Raw genomic sequence first — 8,591 nt, forward strand, 5'->3', positions numbered from 1 at the left:
GGCGAGCAGAATTGGCGACCTCTGGACAACGTAGGCTGAGATCAGGAGGGGGTAGTGATTTGGAGGCAAACCGAGGGATTTTGAGATCGTCATGGCGCTTAACCAGGAATTGTGGGATTGCTGAGTGAGCCCCAGTGGGAGGGAGGGAGGGAGGTGATATGATGTGAAGCTTGTTATGGCCTGGTTTGGAGGGAGGGGGCTGTTGGGATGGTAAGGGCTGAATGAATGGGGCATCCATGGGCGAAGTGAAATCTGGAGGGAACTATGGGCCTGAAGGAAGTTAATTGGCATCGTGTGTGTGTGTGTGTGTGTGAGAACTGATGGCCTCATATGAGTTGGGGGAGGTGTGAGGGGATTGGGTGGGGCTGAGCAGTCTGCTCTGTATTGAATATCTCTCTGTTTAACCCCGTTGTTTAATGTGTTTTCTCTCCAGGAAGACACCAACACAGTCACCAAAGTGACGACGGTGCACAGCAGCGGTATGCTTCAATTCTCCACTTTCAGACACTCTGCTTCCTTGCGTTTTCCCTTGTCCCAGGTTAGGTGGGTGCTGACCGTCTGGGAGGGGGGGGGGTGGGAAGGGCGTTTCGCACTGATGGGTGGTGCTGAAGGGGGCCCGATCTTATTTGACTGGAGAAGCCACAGCGAAAGACCATTGTTAACAAAAAAAAAAGATTGCTGGGAAAACTCGGCAGGTCCGTGGAGAGAAAGCAGAGTTGGTCTTTCGGGTCGAGTGAGTATTCAGAAACGTTAACTTTGTTTCCCTCTCTCCGTCTCCACAGATGCTGCCAGAACTGCTGAGGTTTTCTGAGCAGTTTCTGCTGTTGTTTCTGATTTCCATAATTATAGAACCCCCTGCAGTGCAGGAAGAGGCTGTTCGGCCCATTGAGTCTGCACCTACCCTCCCATCTTTGTTTGTGAACTGTTTCCCGGGATGAGGGATTTGTCCTTTTTGAGGAAGACGCTGAGTAATCTTAGCCAATTCCCTCCAGAGTGTGGAACAATGAAGAGACAGGTCTGAGGATGACTCTGAAAGGGTCAGCATGCAGAGAGGGGAGGGTTGGGGTGGCAGGGAGAGAGGGGAAGAGAGAGAGGCACAGTCTCTGGATGCAAAGCCGAACATTTCAGACGGACATGAGGGAAAATGTTTTCACTCAGGAGGTCGTAGAGATGTATCGCACGGAAACAGACCCTTCAATCCAGCCCGTCCATGCCGACCAGATATCCCAATCCGATCTAGTCCCACCTGCCAGCACCCGGCCCATATCCCTCCAAACCCTTCCTATTCACATACCCATCCAGATGCCTTTTAAATGTTGTAATTGTACCAGCCTCCACCACTTCCTCTGGCAGCTCATTCCATACACACACCATCCTTTGTGTGAAAAAGTTGCCCCTTAGGTCTGTTTTAAATCTTTTCTCTCTCCCTCTCACCCTAAATCTATGCCCTCTGGTTCTGGACTCCCCCACCTCAGGGAAAATACTTTGTCTATTTACCCTATCCATGTCCCTCATGATTTTATAAACCTCTATAAGGTCACCCCTCAGCCTCCGACGCTCCAGGGAAAACAGCCCCAGCCTGTTCAGTCTCTCCCTCTAGCTCAAACCCTCCAACCCTGGCAACATCCTTGTAAACTTTTTCTGAACCCTTTCCAGTTTCACATCTTTCCGATAGGAAGGAGACCAGAATTGTATACAATATTCCAACAATGTCCTGTACAGCCGCAACATGACCTCCCAACTCCTGTACTCCATACCTGGGTTCAATTCCAGCCTCTGGCAACTGTCTGTGTGAAGTTTGCACATTCTCCCCGTGTCTGCGTGGATTTTCTCCGGGTGCTCCGGTTTCCTCAAACAGTCCAAAGATGTACAGGTCAGGGTGGATTGGCCATGCTAAATTGTCCCATAGTGCCCAGGGATGTGCAGGTTAGGGTGGATTGGCGACGGGAAATAACCCTACATTGTCCAGCTATATGTGTAGGTTAGGTGTATCATTCAGGGGAAACATAAAGTAATACGGTAGGGGAATGGGTCTGGGTGGGATACTGTTCGGAGGGTTGGTGTGGACTTGTTGGGCCGAAGGGCCTGTTTCCACACTGTCACATGTTGGATGCAGTTTCAGAGAAACATTGTCTCAGCTGCTCTTGGGCACCCCCAAGTGCTGATTTGAGGAACAGCAAAGACCCAAGTTTCCTGACTTGGCTCCTCTACTTCATCCACAATATGGACCATCCAGCAGCAATTTTTCCAGATTTCCTTTTGTTTGTTGGACAGTCTTATGTTGAGGTCCCAACGGCTCCAATCTTTATTCCACTGCCACCATTTTCAATGCTTCCCCACCCTAACCAGGACCTTGGGGGGTGTTGTAAAACGGAGGGACCTAGGGGTTCTGGTTATATAATTCTTTTGAAGTTGCATCACAGGGTGGTTAAGAAGGCATTTAGCGCACCTGCCTTCACTGCTCAGACCTTTTGAGTGTAGGAGTTGGGATGTCATGTTGCGGTTGTACAGGACATTGGTGAGACCTCTGCTGGAGTACTGTGCCCAGTTCTGGTCGTCCTGCTGTAGGAAGGATATTATTAAACTGGAGAGGATTCAGAAAAGATCTACCAGGAGGTTGCTAGGAATGGGGCTGTTGGGGGGGAGGTTTGAGTTATAAGAAGAGGCTGGATAGGCTGGAGCACTTTTCACTGGAGCGTGGGAGGCTGAGGGGTGACCTTTTATAGAGATTTATAAAATCATGAGGGGAATCAATAAGGTGAATGGCAGGTGTCTTTTCCCTAGGGTGGGGGTATTGAAGACTTGGGGGGGGCATATTTTTGAAAGAGATTTAAGAAGGACATGAGCAATATTTTCAGTGTGTGGAATGAACTTCCAGAGGAAGTGGTGGGTGTGGGTACCGTTACAGGATTTAAAAGGCATTGGGATAAGTATGTGGATAGGAAAGGATTGGAGGGAAATGGGCCAGGAGCAGATAGGTGGAACTGGTTTAGTTTGGGGACTGTGTTCAGCATGGACTGGGTGGACTGAAGGGTCTCTATGCGTGCTGTATGATTAATCTAAAACAATGGAATCAAATCAAAAATTCTTCGGTGTTTTCTTCACCGTCCTGCCTATCCTGGCAGTGGATGGTGTGGTGGCTCAGTGGTTAGCACTGCAGCCTCACAGCCCCAGGGTCCCAGGTTCGATTCCAGCCTCTGATGATTCTGCATACTCCACACTGACATTCTCCCCGTATCTGCATGGGTTTCCTCTCTCAGTCCAAAGGTGTGCAGGATAGGGCAGATTGGCCGTGCTCAATTGCCCCATAGTGTCCAGGGATGTTCAGGCGAAGTGGATTAGCTCTGGGAAATAAGAGGTTATAAGAGTGAGTCTGGTTGGCCAAATTGCCCCGTAGTGTCCAGGCATGTGTGGGTTAGGTGCATTAGTCAGGGGTAAATGCAGGATAATAGGGGAATGGGTGTGGGTGGGATACTGTTCTGAGGGTCAGTGTGGACTTGTTGGGCCAAATGGCCTGTTTACACACTGTGGATTATCTCCTGGGTGTTGTTCCTGGTGGATGAGTCATGGCATTGGATGGGCTGAATGGCCTCTGTGTTTGTGAGTCACCTCCATCAGTCCTGGCCCAGTTGTTTTGTCGGTGGGGGGGGGGGGGGCTTACCAATGGTAAGCCAGTGAGGGAGGTGGGGCTGGGTGTAAGCCGAAACCCGAGAGGTGCATTGGAGTGGAATATATTTGGGGGAACTGCTTTTCTTCAGGGCTTTCTCGCGCTCTCTCGGTCTCGCGCTCTCTCTCGCGCTCTTGCTCTTGCTCTCGCCACACTGTGCCGTCCTAGGGCATTGATGAGGGAATGGATGACTGTGTACTGGAAGCATCTCTGAGGATTTACCTACCTTCCAATCTCTGGCATGAGTGGATTGCTTCCTGAGGAAAGGCTGAACCTGGGTTGATTTTTATTCATTCACAGGATGAAGGCGTCACTAGCTAGGTCAGCATTTATTGCCCATCCCTAGTTGCCCAGAGGACAGTTAAGAGTCAACCACATTGCTGTGGTCTGGAGTTACGTGTAGGCCCAGACCAGGTAAGGATGGCAGTTTCATTCCCTGAAGGATATTAGTGACCCAGATGGGTTTCCTGACAATTGTCAATGGATCAGAATTCCTACAGTGTGGAAACAGGCCAAAAGGCCCAACAAGTCCACACCGACCCTCCACAGAGTAACCCATTCCCCCCTACCCTATTTCCCCTGACTAATGCACCTGACCAGCACATCCCTGGGCACTATGGGGCAATTTAGCATGGCCAATCCACCCTAACCTGCACATCTTTGGATTGTGGGAGGAAACCCACGCAGACACGGGGAGAACGTGCAAACTCCACACAGACAGTCGCCCGAGGCTAGAATCGAAACCAGGTCCCTGCTAATATGAAGCAGCAGTGCTAATTGTCTGTGTGGAGTTTGCACATTCTCCCCGTGTCTGCGTGGGTTTCCTCCGGTTTCCTCCCACAGTCCAAAGATGTGCAGGTCAGGGTGGGTTGGCCGTGTTAAATTGCCCCGTAGTGTTAGGTGCATTAGTTAGGGGAATGGGTCTGGGTGGGTTGCTCTTCGGAGGATTGGTGTGGACTTGTTGGGCCGAAGGGCCTGTTTCCATACTGTAGGGAATCTAATCTAATCTAACCACCATCTGCCATGGCAGGATTCGAACCCGGGTCCCCAGAATGCTCTGGAGTTTAGGAGTCAGAGGTGACGGAATTGAAATATAGAGTCATGCAGCACGGAAACAGACTCTTCCGACCAACCTGTCCATGTCAACCAGATATCCCAACCCAATCTAGTCCCGTTTGCCAGCACTTGGCCCATATCCCTCCAAACCCTTCCTATTCATATACCCATCCAGATGCCTTTTAAATGCTGTAATTGTACCGGCCTCCACCACTTCCTCTGGCAGCTCATTCCATAGACACACCACCCTCTGTGTGTAAAAGTTGCACCTAAGATCCTGTGGGGGGGACTTGGCCAGTTGGATGTGGAAAGGGGTTTCCTCTTGAGGGAGAATGTAGGACTGGGAGACAGGAAGGGCTGCAGATGCTGGAGGCCGGAGCTGATAGATGGAAGAACACAGCAGTTCAGGCAGCATCTGACCGAAAGGTTGACTCTCCAGCTCCTTGGCAGCTGTGCTTTTCCAGTTTCATGTCTGGAACGAGGCATCACTGCTTAATAATAAGGGGGCTCCCATTGGAAACAGATGAGGAATTATTTTATTTCTGAGGATTATGAGACTCTTTGGAATTCTCCTCCTCCAAAAGCAGCGAGTGCAGAATCTTCAATTATGTTGAAGACTGAGGGAGATCAATTCTTGATGACCGAGGGAGTGAAAGATTATCGGTGGGAGGATGTCCGGAAATGTGGAGCTGAGGTTAAAATCCGATCAGCCATAATCTTGCTGAATGGGTTACCAGGCTGGAAGGGCAGAGTGGTGTACCCTTGTTCCTTGTTGGTAACAGTCGACCAATCATCACCCTTTTCGCCACGGTGTAAATTGCTTTGAAATTTGGCATTCTTGCCTGTGTATCCTGAGGGGGTGGAGCAAGATGAGACACTTTGGTGTCACGTCTCTCTTAAAGGTGAGTGTTGCCCGGTTTCCGTGGAAACTGTGCACCTTGACTTGATTCTCATCGGATAAAGCAGCTCCCAAGTGAAAGGGTGTTCTGATTTTCCTCTCGTTTGTTTTCAGAATCGGTGAAGAGACCTTGGGAAAAGCCAACTTCGTCAGTCTCCAGGTGAGTGTCACATTTGGGTCAGGTGGGAGGAGGGGGGTGAAAGGTCACCTTCAGCTGGTTGTGAAGTGCGGCCATTTTGTCCCCCAGAGAGCTGTCCTCTGTGGAATTCTGTCTCGCTGAAAGCATTTGAGGCCAAAACGTTTGAACGTTTCCGAGAAGGAATTGGTTACAGTTCTTGCAGACCAAGGGATTCAAAGGGTATTGAGGGAACAAGGGACTGAGTTGGATGATTGTGTTGAATGGTGGGGGGCAGACTCAAAGGGGTAGAATGGCCTGTTCCTGTCAGTTGACGATGATATTAGGAGGAAGCATAGATCACAGGCTTGGTAGTGTGTGGTTGTCCACATCATCCTCCCGGGGCCCATTACTACATCCATTCCCACCCAGAGCATGGCCTGCACAGCCCCACCTGGTAAGATATCAACTTGGTTTATGTTTTGTTGTAGTTTTCTGGATGCAGTCCCTTCACCCAGATCAGGACAATACTCAGGATTGGGGTGACGAGCAGCAAGTAATATTCATGCCACACAAATGCAAAGCTATGACCATCACCAATAATGTGAAGGTGCCCATGTTGGACTGGGGTGGACAAAGTTAAAAATCTCTCAACACCAGGTTACAGTCCGACAGTTTTATTGTGGAAGCACTAGCTTTCAGAGCGTCGCTCCACAACCACCTGATGAAGGAGCAGCGCTCCGAAAACTAGTGCTTCCAAATAAACCTGTCGGACTAAACCTGGTGTTGAGAGATTTTTAACTTCTTCACGAATAAGACAATGTAACCATTGCCCCTTGACATTCAACGGAGTTTACCGTCACTGAATCCCTCACTATCAACATGCTGAGGGGTTACCGTTGACCAGAAACTCAACTGAACTCACGACAGGATGTTGCGGGGTATGGAAGGTTTGAGTTGGAAAGAAATGCTGGAATCTTTTTCACTGGAGGGTAGGAGGTTGAGGGGCGACCTGATAGAAGTTTATAAAATAATGAGAGGTATAGATAGAGTTGATGGTAGTTGTCTTTCCCTGAAGCTGGGGAATTTCAAGACAAGGGGGTAAGACTAGGAGATTTAAAGACAAGAGAGACAAATTGTGATGGTTAGTGTGTGGAATGAACTCTGAGAAAGTGGTGAATTTGAGTGCAATTATAACATTTAAAAGACATTTGGATAAGGACATGAATAGGAAAGGTTTGGAGGGATATGGGCCAGGAGCAGGCAGGTGGGGCTAGTTTGGTTTGAGATTATGGTCAGCATGAACTGGCTGGGCCGAAGGGTCTCTCTTTGCCGACTGTATGACATAAGCGCAGTATCTACTAACCACTGAGCCACCATGCCACCCGAAGGGGAGCAAGGATGAAGAGTGTAGAGGGTTGGAGGTTCTGTGGTTGATTTCTATTTGAAAAGGTGGCAATGCAGTTTGGAGAAACTGGAATCTGAAATGGAGCTGAGGCTGTGATTGGTTGATTGTCAGTGAAGCCCCATTGGTCAGTTTTGAGCATGTGACTGGGCTGGGTACTCTGCGTCGGTGGATCCACAGTCGGTTTGGCCGTTGGGTGTGGTCAACGTTCAGAATCCAGGCAAGGCCTCTGGCGTCTGCCTCTGTTTCTCGGTGAATTTTGTGGGGGTTTTTTTTTTCTCTATCTCTCCCATGTTGCTTCCTCGATTTGACCTCTCTCTCGCTCTGCAGAGGTAACTCCATGCTGAAGACGACAGACTCCTCAAGCAGTTCACACGCTGGCACTCAGCCTAGGTACCTGACGTTCAAATCGTTGTCTGTCGGCACTTTGCTGGCGCTGTTGCAACTGAGGGTTAAAGATTTGAGGGAGGGGTCAGCACTGCAGTCGTCCACTATGTGGCCAACTGTCCACTTGCCTGGTTGTCCATTCTGTGTCTCCCCCCCACCCCCCAACCAACCAATTTGTGACCAGAGGCCCCATGGCTCCCATTTTATCTCAGCCGGGAGTGAGGTGGCGAAGTTTGCAATGTTTTGTTTTGGGGTCTGGTGGGAGACCTTCAGGTGATTCTGGTGATGAGGGTTTGTGTGGGATGCTGGTGGGCGTCAATGGCGAGCTCCCACATCCTGCAGTCTCCAAGTTGGGTGGTGGGGGGAGGTGTTGCAGTGGGCCATAGCTCTAGCCCTTGGCCATTGTTTCCAGGTTCACGACCACTCCAAGGGTTGACTCTCTCAGACTGTGTCCTGTTGGGCGATTGGCTGTCTCTCCATCAACCCAACGCACCAATTTGCTGATGGTGACAGCGGGAGGGGTTCACCGTCCTCCAGGACCATGAAGAGGCGCTGTCAGGCAGCAGCAACCCAATGTTGCTCAGTCAGATGGGAGCCACCCACCCTCCTTGGTCACCTTGCACCCCCCAGCCATGCCCCTGTCCCTGGCCAGCTCTGGTACCTCTCCCTCAGGATTTAACTCGCGATTATTTCAGCATTCAGTGCTAAAAAGCTTCTGCACAAACAGCTTTTAGCTTCTGGTCTCTGTGCTGGGGCAAAGACAGGGTTGGAAGTGATGTAACGTCTGTCTGTCTTCATTGAGCCACCTGCGCACGCTCAGCAGTGAGCACTCCCACTGTCGGAGGGTCAGCGCCGAGGGAGCGCCGCGCTGTCGGAGGGTCAGCGCCGAGGGAGCGCCGCGCTGTCGGAGGGTCAGCGCCGAGGGAGTGCCGCGGTGTCGCAGCGTCAGTGCTGAGGGAGTGCCGCACTGTCGGAGGGCCAGTGCTGAGGGATTCCCGCACTGTCGGAGGGTCAGTGCTGAGGGAGTGCCGCATTGTCGGAGGGTCAGTGCTGAGGGAGTGGG

General features: G+C 50.7%; 1 long non-coding RNA gene across 1 annotated transcript; it reads left to right on the forward strand.

Annotated features, from left to right (window-relative positions):
• Window positions 1-418: 418 nt before the first annotated feature.
• Window positions 419-8,407, forward strand: LOC122542800. Its single transcript, XR_006309867.1, has 3 exons — window positions 419-479; window positions 5,736-5,781; window positions 7,472-8,407. It is a non-coding gene; the product is annotated as an uncharacterized LOC122542800 (long non-coding RNA).
• Window positions 8,408-8,591: the final 184 nt, after the last annotated feature.

Source organism: Chiloscyllium plagiosum, chromosome 41 (genome assembly GCF_004010195.1).
Source record: "Chiloscyllium plagiosum isolate BGI_BamShark_2017 chromosome 41, ASM401019v2, whole genome shotgun sequence".
Lineage (NCBI taxonomy): Eukaryota > Metazoa > Chordata > Chondrichthyes > Orectolobiformes > Hemiscylliidae > Chiloscyllium > Chiloscyllium plagiosum.